Source organism: Myotis lucifugus, unplaced genomic scaffold (genome assembly GCF_000147115.1).
Source record: "Myotis lucifugus unplaced genomic scaffold, Myoluc2.0 scaffold_486, whole genome shotgun sequence".
Lineage (NCBI taxonomy): Eukaryota > Metazoa > Chordata > Mammalia > Chiroptera > Vespertilionidae > Myotis > Myotis lucifugus.
Window position 1 is genome coordinate 168,793 of NW_005871534.1, and position 8,650 is coordinate 177,442.

Sequence of the window (8,650 nt, forward strand, 5' to 3'; positions counted from 1 at the left end):
CTGTTTTGCAGGCCAGCTGGAGGTGGACTTGGAGCTGGCGTGGTCAACAGGGAGACTTGGGGCAAAGCAAGTTTGAAGCTGGATCTGGAGTGGTTTAGTACCTATGGATTTTTTTTGGCAATCCTCGTCAGGCGGCCTTGGCAGGCTGGTAGGGGCTGCTTTTGACAGCAGCTCGTCCATGAGGTAAATAGCACTGGGATCGCAGCAGGGTGGGCCCCGGGATGTCCACGGACAAGCCATCGAGCTGGTAATGGCCTGAGGCCTAGTGCTCATACTGGCTGCATTGACCACTGCCCAGAGCACCTCAGCTGTGCTACTGCCTGTGTGATCAAGGGGGGGAGCAAGGGCCACAAATGGCACTTCCAGTGCCCCTGACGGGAGAGCATTCCCGCCGCCCCCTCCCGCTTGGCAGACGCTTAGGCTTGGTACAGATTTCCTTTCCAGATAGTCTAGGTGCCCTTTAAGCCACTGTTTATTTGTTCTTTTGTTGTTGTTTTTTTAAATAGATTTTTATTGATTTCAGAGAGGAAGGGAGAGGGAGAGAGAGATAGAAACATCAATGATAAGAGAATCATTGACCAGCTGCCTCCTGCAAGACCCACACTGGGGATCGAGGCTGCAACCCGGGCATGTGCTCCAACCGGGGATGGAGTTGTGACATCCTGGTTCATAGGTTGATGCTCAACCACTGAGCCACGCCAGCCTGACCTGCTGGTGTTTACTGTGCCCTGAGCCTTTGAGTCTCCGAGCATGCCCTTTAATGATCCCTGTCAACAGCAGGGCAGGGTGTTGGGGTGGGGTTCCCATGGTACTCTATCTCTGCTCTGCTACCATTTCTTAGGTTGTCTCTCTCTCTCTCTCTCTCTCTCTCTCTCTCTCTCTCTCTCTCTCTCATTTGTGGTGCAGAAGCTGTTCAGTCAGCCTTCAGACTACTCCAGGCGCACTGCTCTGTCTGAAGATGTAAATGTGATGTGTTTGTGGGAGGAGGTGAATGCTGGTCTTCCAACACCCCCGCCTTGGACCAAAACTAACACTTTAAAAAATGGTCTTTATTGTGATAAAATACACACTCAGTATAATTTCAGTACACTGAAAATACTTCAGTAAGTTCAGTACACTTTTGATTCATTGTTGTCATTGTAGAAAAAAATCACAAAATGCAGCTTAGTAAGAAGGAAGTTGAAATAACTTGCAATCCCTCCTCCCAGGCAGAAATATTATTAACGCCTTAGCTAAGCGTATTTTAGTTTTCTTCATGTACATGGAGGGCCACCACCTCCCACTGAACTCCAGGGGGCACCCTGTCATTCCCACCACACTGTGTTAAGCAGTGTACTGTGTGCTCTGTGTACTACATATACTTTTAAAAAACAAACAAACAAAACAAAACAAAAATGGGACCATCCTGGTTTTTTTCTAGTAAGAATGTATGTTCATAGCAGCACAATTTACAATAGCTAAGATCTGGAAACAGCCCAAGTGCCCATCAGTAGACGAGTGGATAAAAAAGCGATGATACAGTTACCCATGGAATACTGTGCAGCCGTAAAAAAGAAGGATCTCTTACCCTTGAGACAGCATGGAGGGACCTGGAGATTATTATGCTAAGGGAAATAAGCCAGTCAGAGAAAGACAAGTATCACATGATCTCCCTCATATGTGCAATCTAATGAAGAGGTAGATCCAGAGACATAGAGACATGGAACCGACAGCGGAATCTCAGAGGGAAGGCAGGGGAGGGAAGAGCTCAACCAAAGACCTGTATGCACATATGCATAACCCATGGACACAGACAGTAGGGTGGTGAAGGCCTGGGGCGGGGACAGGGGTGGGGGCGGGCTAGAAGAGGTCAGTGGGGTGGGAGGAGTGGACATATGTAATACTTTCAACAATAAAGATTTTTTTTAAAAAAGAAAACAATGTCACTAGCCCAGAAAAAAAGAAAATAATGGCTGAAAAATATCTGGATCTAATAGATGCTCAACCCCCTCCCTGGGTTCACTCACAAGTATTTATGAAAGACCTCCTTTGTGCCAATCACTGCACTAGATACTGGAGCTATAGCAATGAACAGAACAGACAACAAATCCCTGTCCTCATGGAGCTGACATCCTAATGGAGATAGCAATAGCCGTAAAGAACCATTTGCTAGTTAGGGACAGATACTGAGGAGAAAGTAAAGTCTGCAGAAAGGAGGGTCAGAATGTGAATTGTGTGATTGTGGCCGGATAAGGCCTGGCTGAAAAGATGACTTTGAAGTAAAGGACTAAGAGAGAAATGATGCAGAAAGAGGAGTGTCTCAGGCAGAGTAAATGTCAGTGCACAAGCCCTGAGGCAGGGGTATGCCTAGGGCAGTGATGGCGAACCTATGACACGCGTGTCAGAGGTGACACGCGAACTCATTTTTTTGGTTGATTTTTCTTTGTTAAATGGCATTTAAATATATAAAATAAATATCAAAAATATAAGTCTTTGTTTTACTATGGTTGCAAAGATCAAAACATTTCTATATGTGACACGGCACCAGAGTTAAGTTAGGGTTTTTCAAAATGCTGACACGCCGAGCTCAAAAGGTTCGCCATCACTGGCCTAGGGTGTTCTAAGGGCAGCAAGGAGGCCAGGGCGACTGGTGAACAATCAGAGGAGAGGTTGTAGGAATGGCACAGGGCGGGAAGGTAGCACAGGATGTCGGGCCTCATAGGTCTCGGTAGGACTGACGTAACCTGACCTTGCTGTAGCTTTTAATCTGCCCTCTAACCCCAGAGGTCCAAAACCTGACCAGTTAGTCCGAGACTCCACCACTCTGGCCCAACATCCAGGTCGGTGTCCCCATGGCTGGCTCCTGACCTGGGCCTGCCACAAGCCAGGCACAGCCCCACGTTCCCAACCCTCCCCTCCCCGGGGCTGTCCGGTGGGACTTCAGCAATAGGCTCAGCCTCAGAAGACTTGAGAAATAACACCCGTGGCCACATCCCAAGCGGCAGGAAGCTTCAGCTTTGTATCTGGGGTAAATGTGAGAAGCCCTGGTGAATCACCTCTTGTCATAAGAACGAGAGAGAGAGAGAGAGAGAGAGAGAGAGAGAGAGAGAGAGAGAAGGAGAGAAGGAGACTCAGAGTAATGACAGAGAAAGGAGGATTCGGAGCTACAGACAGGGAGTGAGAGGATGGCTTAAAGGTGGTGAGGGAGAAAGTGATGCCGTAATCCGGGGGAACAGTGTTCCAGGCAGAGGAACACCGGTGGCGAAGGACTTGAGATGAAGCAGGCTTCTGTGTTAGAGGAACTGAAAGGAGGCCAGAACGGCTTGTGACATGTGGGTGAGGGAGAGAGCAGGAGGAGGTGATGGGAGAGAGGAAATGAGAGGCCAGATGTATATGGAGGGCACTGTAAGGCCTTTGGATTTGGCTCTGGGTAAGATGGGAGACATTGGGAAGTTCGGACCAGAAGAGGGATGTGGCTGTTGAGTGAGGTCAGATGGGGTGGGGAGTAGATGCAGACAGACAGTGAGGGGGCTCCTGCAAAAACCCAGAGGAGAGAAGATGCTGGCTTGTGTGAGGTGGTTACATTGGCGACAGTAAGAGGTGATGAGATTCTGGCTTTTTTTTCTGAAGGTAGAGCCAACTAATTTCCTGATGGGCTGGATGCAAGATCTAATGGGTCATATGAAGGATTTTTGGACTTTTGGTCCTAAAAGAGAAGCCACAGGATTGGTTTTAAGCAGGGGGGTGACTTGGTTGTATTTGTGTTTTTGAAAGGTCATTTTGGCCTGGCCAGTGTGGCTCAGTGGTTGATCATGGACCCATGAACCAGGAGGTCAAGGTTTGATTCCCAGTCAGGGCACATGCCTGGGTTACAGGCTCGATCTCCAGTAGAGGGCGTGCAGGAGGCAGCTGATCAGTGATTCTCATCATTGATGTTTCCATCTCCCTCTCCCTCTCCCTTCCTCTCTGAAATCAGTAAAAATATATTTAAGAAAAAAGACCATCTGGCTTCTGGGAGAATAGACGGGGGGAGTAGGATGCAGCAGAGCCAGGAAGGTGGTGGCTTACACTAGGATGGAGTCGGGCGGAGGGGTGAACAGAAAGCAGTGCAGCTCCGGGCCTTCGCACCGGATGCTTTCCATCACCCAAAAGTCCTTTGTTCCCACCAAACAGTATTATCTGCAAGACTCCAGGCGGTCCCTCCCCGGTGACCCCATAACCATGGGATTTACTCTGTTCCAGCACGTGTCATGCAAGGTTTTCTCTGACACCTGTGAGCTTCTCACAGCTGGTCTCCACAGCCCACGGCCCAGTATGGGATGAATAAATGGAAAGAATGTGAATGAGGGAAGAGATCAATACCCTGAAAGACCTCACAAAGCATTGCAAATCCTTTACTATTACTGTTTTCTGTACTATTTTTTAATATGTTTTTTAAAAATATATATTTTTATTGATTTCAGAGAGGAAGGGAGAGGGAGAGAGGGCTAGAAACATCCATGATGAGAATCATTGATTGGCTGCCTCCTGCACGCCCCCTACTGGGGATCGAGCTGGAAACCTAGGCATGTGCCCTTGACCAGAATCAAACCCGGGACCCTTCAGTCTCCAGGCCGATGCTCTATCCACTGGGCCAAACCGGCTAGGGCTTTAACTACGCTTTTATTGATTTTTAAAGAGAGAGAGGAAGTGAGGGGGATAGAAAGAAACACTGATCGGTTGCCTCCTGCACACCCCTTAGTAAGGATCAAGCCAACAATCTGGGCATGTGCCCTGACCAGGAATCGAACCAGTGACTTCCTGGTTCTTGGGTCAACACTCAACCACTGAGCCACATGGGCTGGGCTTTCTGTGCTCTTTAGAAATAAATTCAAACATTACAGATATATATCCTACTATGAAAGCCCCTCCAACCTCAACCTCTATACTCTAGAGATAACTCAAGACATCTCTACAGTCTAGAAATAACTATGCAGAATTTAGTAAAATTATCCTCCATCTGTTTTAATATGTACACTATAATAACAAAATGTTTCAGAGGCAGAGATGTGGGAGAGAAAGACTGCCTGCTGAGCAGACAAACAAGATGTAACACACACAGTTTTGTAATTTGTTTTTTATAAAAATTTATTGATTGACTTGAGAGAGAGAGAGAGAGAGAGATTTGTTGTTCCACTTATTTATGCATTCATTGGTTGATTCATGTATGTGCCCTGACCGGCGCTTGAACCCGAAACCTTGGCGTATCAGGATAACTCTTTAACTAACTGAGCCACCCAGCCAGAGCCTAATTTGCTTTTTTTTTTAAACTTGCATTATCATGACAATCTTTCTATATTAGTACATGTAAATATACTGTATTTTGTTAAAGACTGAATAGTATTCTACAAAATGGATTTTTAAATCAATATAACTAACTTCCTATTATTGCTGGATATTTAATTGATTTTCCTCCCTTTTATATTAAAAGATTTCTTGGAACACATTTGTTGCATTTATTTTGAGACTCCAGATTTTAGGAGGGTAGTTGAAACAGGTGTTTCTCCTGCGGTGGCAGAGGACTTGAGTCTGTGCCTCATGGGGAATAGTAGGTATAACTGAGAATGTGCAGCCTGAAAGAGAGGAGAGTAAGGGGTGACATGAGCCCTGTCCAAATTTTGAGGGGGACTTCCATATATGGGAGAGAACAGACATGTCCCAGGCATTTCAGCAGGGAAGAACCAAGTCTAAAGCATGAAAGTCACAAGAAGGCAACTGAGCATGTAATACAACAAAGTACTTTCCTGCCGGCAGTGGTATTGGGGACTCAAAGGATCCCTTGAGAAGTCTTAGGAAGTGGATGCTCAGGGTCCCGTTGAAGATTTAGTACAAGGTAACACAGAAGGGACGTGTGTGAGATGGTGGAGGGTTGAATTAGGTGATATTCAGGAGGCCCTTTTAGATCTGAAATTTGTTACTACACGTCTAGTCAAAGGTATCCTACAGAATGGCATGGAAAAGCTGGCCTGATGCCTTACAGGACCGGGAAGATGTTGATAAGTGGTGATGGGGAATGTGTATTTCAGGCAAAGGGGACAGGCCAATGTGAGACAGAGGAGGAAAGGTAGGAATTGAGGCTAAAGAAAGTTGGGGCCAAGTTATGGGGTAAGACTGAGCTTTACCGCAGGTAACAAAGAACGTTTGGTGCTTCTGCCTAGCCCTACAGCCCCTACTGGAGAACGATCCACCCCCTACCAGGGGTGGAGGGTGAGGTGGCCAGATGCTGGTTTGTGTTTAGGATGTGACCCTGTTCGCTTGGCCGTAGCTGACTACTGTATGGTGGACATTTGTGTCCAGCTGGCCCAAGCACGTTCTCCCTCCTGAGTGTAGAATTCAGAGATCTCAGCCTCTGTGGCCTTTTCAGTTACTATATGCAAATTTGGGATTAGTTTGCCACTGAGGGGCAACCCCCTTCACCCTCTGCTGAGGTGGAGAAAGGTGGGTTGCAGAGCAACAGAGAGAAGGATAGGGGAGATGTGGTGCTCTTTCCCGCCACCTGGAAGACCCGATTGTATCGGGGTTCCTCTAAGGCAGCGGTTCTCAACCTGGGGGTCGAACGACCCTTTCACAGGGGTCCCCTAACACCATCGGAAAACACATATATAATTACATATTGTTTTTGTGATTCATCACTATGCTTTAATCATGTTCAATTTGTAACAATGAAATTGGGGGTCACCACAACATGAGGAACTGTATTAAAGAGTCGCGGCATTAGGAAGGTTGAGAACCACTGCTCTAAGGGCTTCATGATATCCTGTAAACAAACGTATCCTTTTGGTTTTAGTCAACTCAAATGAGTTCCTATTGCTTGCCAGAATGTGAGATTTGGCAAAGACCCTCTAAGTTAATCATCTATGTGTTGTTGTTTATTGTCTTGTTTTTTAAAATATATTTTTATTGATTTCAGAGAGGGAGGAAGAGGGAGAGAGAGACAGAGACATCAATGATGAGAGAATCATTGATCAACTACCTCCTGCACGCCCCCCACAGGGGACTAAGCCTGCAACCCGGGCATGTGCTCTAACCAGGAATGCAACCGTGACGCTCAAGCACTGAGCCACCCAAGTGTTTGAAAGGAGCCACCCACAGCTGCTGAAGGAGCGTTAGCATATTCAGCTGCCAGAGCTGTGGCAGGAGGGGTTGAGAATAGTCTGGCTGGTGGTGAGACCGGGGAGGAGGCCTTGCTATCATTAGATATTAGCGATAGCTGCTGCTTCCTGCCAACTTCACCTCAGCACACAGTGCAAACACTTCCGACAATAACGCCTGTTCCGGTTCTGTTTGATTTGTTTCCTACATGAACTTAAGCTGCCTATTGAGAAGACAGGAAATGCTTTTCTTTTACTCACTGAGGTAGAATGACGGAAGGGAGTTCATTTTCCTTGATGTAGCAAATAAAATACACTGGGGAGCCCTTGCTGGTTTGACTCTGTGGATAGAGTATGGCCTGCAGACTGAAGGGTCCCAGGTTCAATTCCAGTGAAGGACATGTACCTCGATTGCAGGTTCAATCCCCAGCCTCAGTCGGGGCACGTGCAGGAGGCAACCAATCGATGTGTTTTTTCACACTGATGTTTCTCTCTCCGTGTCTCTCCCCCTCCCTTCCACTCTATCTAAAAATCAATGGAAAAATATCGTCGGATGAGGATTAACAAAAAAAGACGACAACACCACACACACTGGGTATACTGATATCCCGTCACATCTGCAGCGGGCCAAATTTGGGCTTAGGCCACTTCAGAAGTTCAAGAATGACTGGGCGTGCCTGACCCTACGGAAGTCCTCTTCAAGAGGGAGTCGAGGAATTTCCTGAGGGTGGGGAGAGACTCCTAATAGAATGAACTTGACCCAGAAACAAAGCCTTAGTTGTCAGAGAGGAGTAGTGATCCTTCATGTACATGGTGGCTATTTTTCAAGTAAATGTCTGGCTCAGCCGCCTGAACCCAGTCAGGGTTGAATAGAGAGAGACTGAGAAAGGAGCGTGAGTAACGCCTGAAAGATCTGCCCCACTGGCCTGTACACACTGCAGCCCAGGAAGTAGCACCTGGGGGATGCCTGTACCATGATGCAACTCAACGCAGAGAGATTCTCCTCGCTCCACCACGCCCTCCCCGCAGCTTTGGCATTTTCGAGGGTTTGAGACCAACAGTCAAGAATCGCTACATCTAAGGTCTCGGCTATAAAACAAGAGCCCAGGTGTGAGCTGGAGCAGTTCACGTACCAGGGAGTGGAGCACTTTCTGAAATAACACAGGAATTTGCAGGAAGCTGGAGACCTTGTAGCAGCAGGTGGGAGTAATAAGTCAACAACATGGGAGTCTTAAGATTAATATGGTCCCCCTTGAACTCACAGATTGGTGAGTCCTATAGAAGTCTGAGCTGTGTACAGAGGAAGAACTAAGGTCCAGAGAGGTGGAGAGATTCATCTGTACAACATAACAAATCAGTATTGCCAGGAACTGGTTCCCAGGTCTCTGGCCCTGAACTGTGTGTTCTTTTGGCCACAAACATCAGCCACATGCCTAGAGGCTGGAATGGAGCCCCTGGAGTGAGGTCACCCCACGACAACTGGCCCGGTGGACTGGGCTGCATGTGATTACCCAAGGCGTGTCCTCCTGAGCCAATCCCTA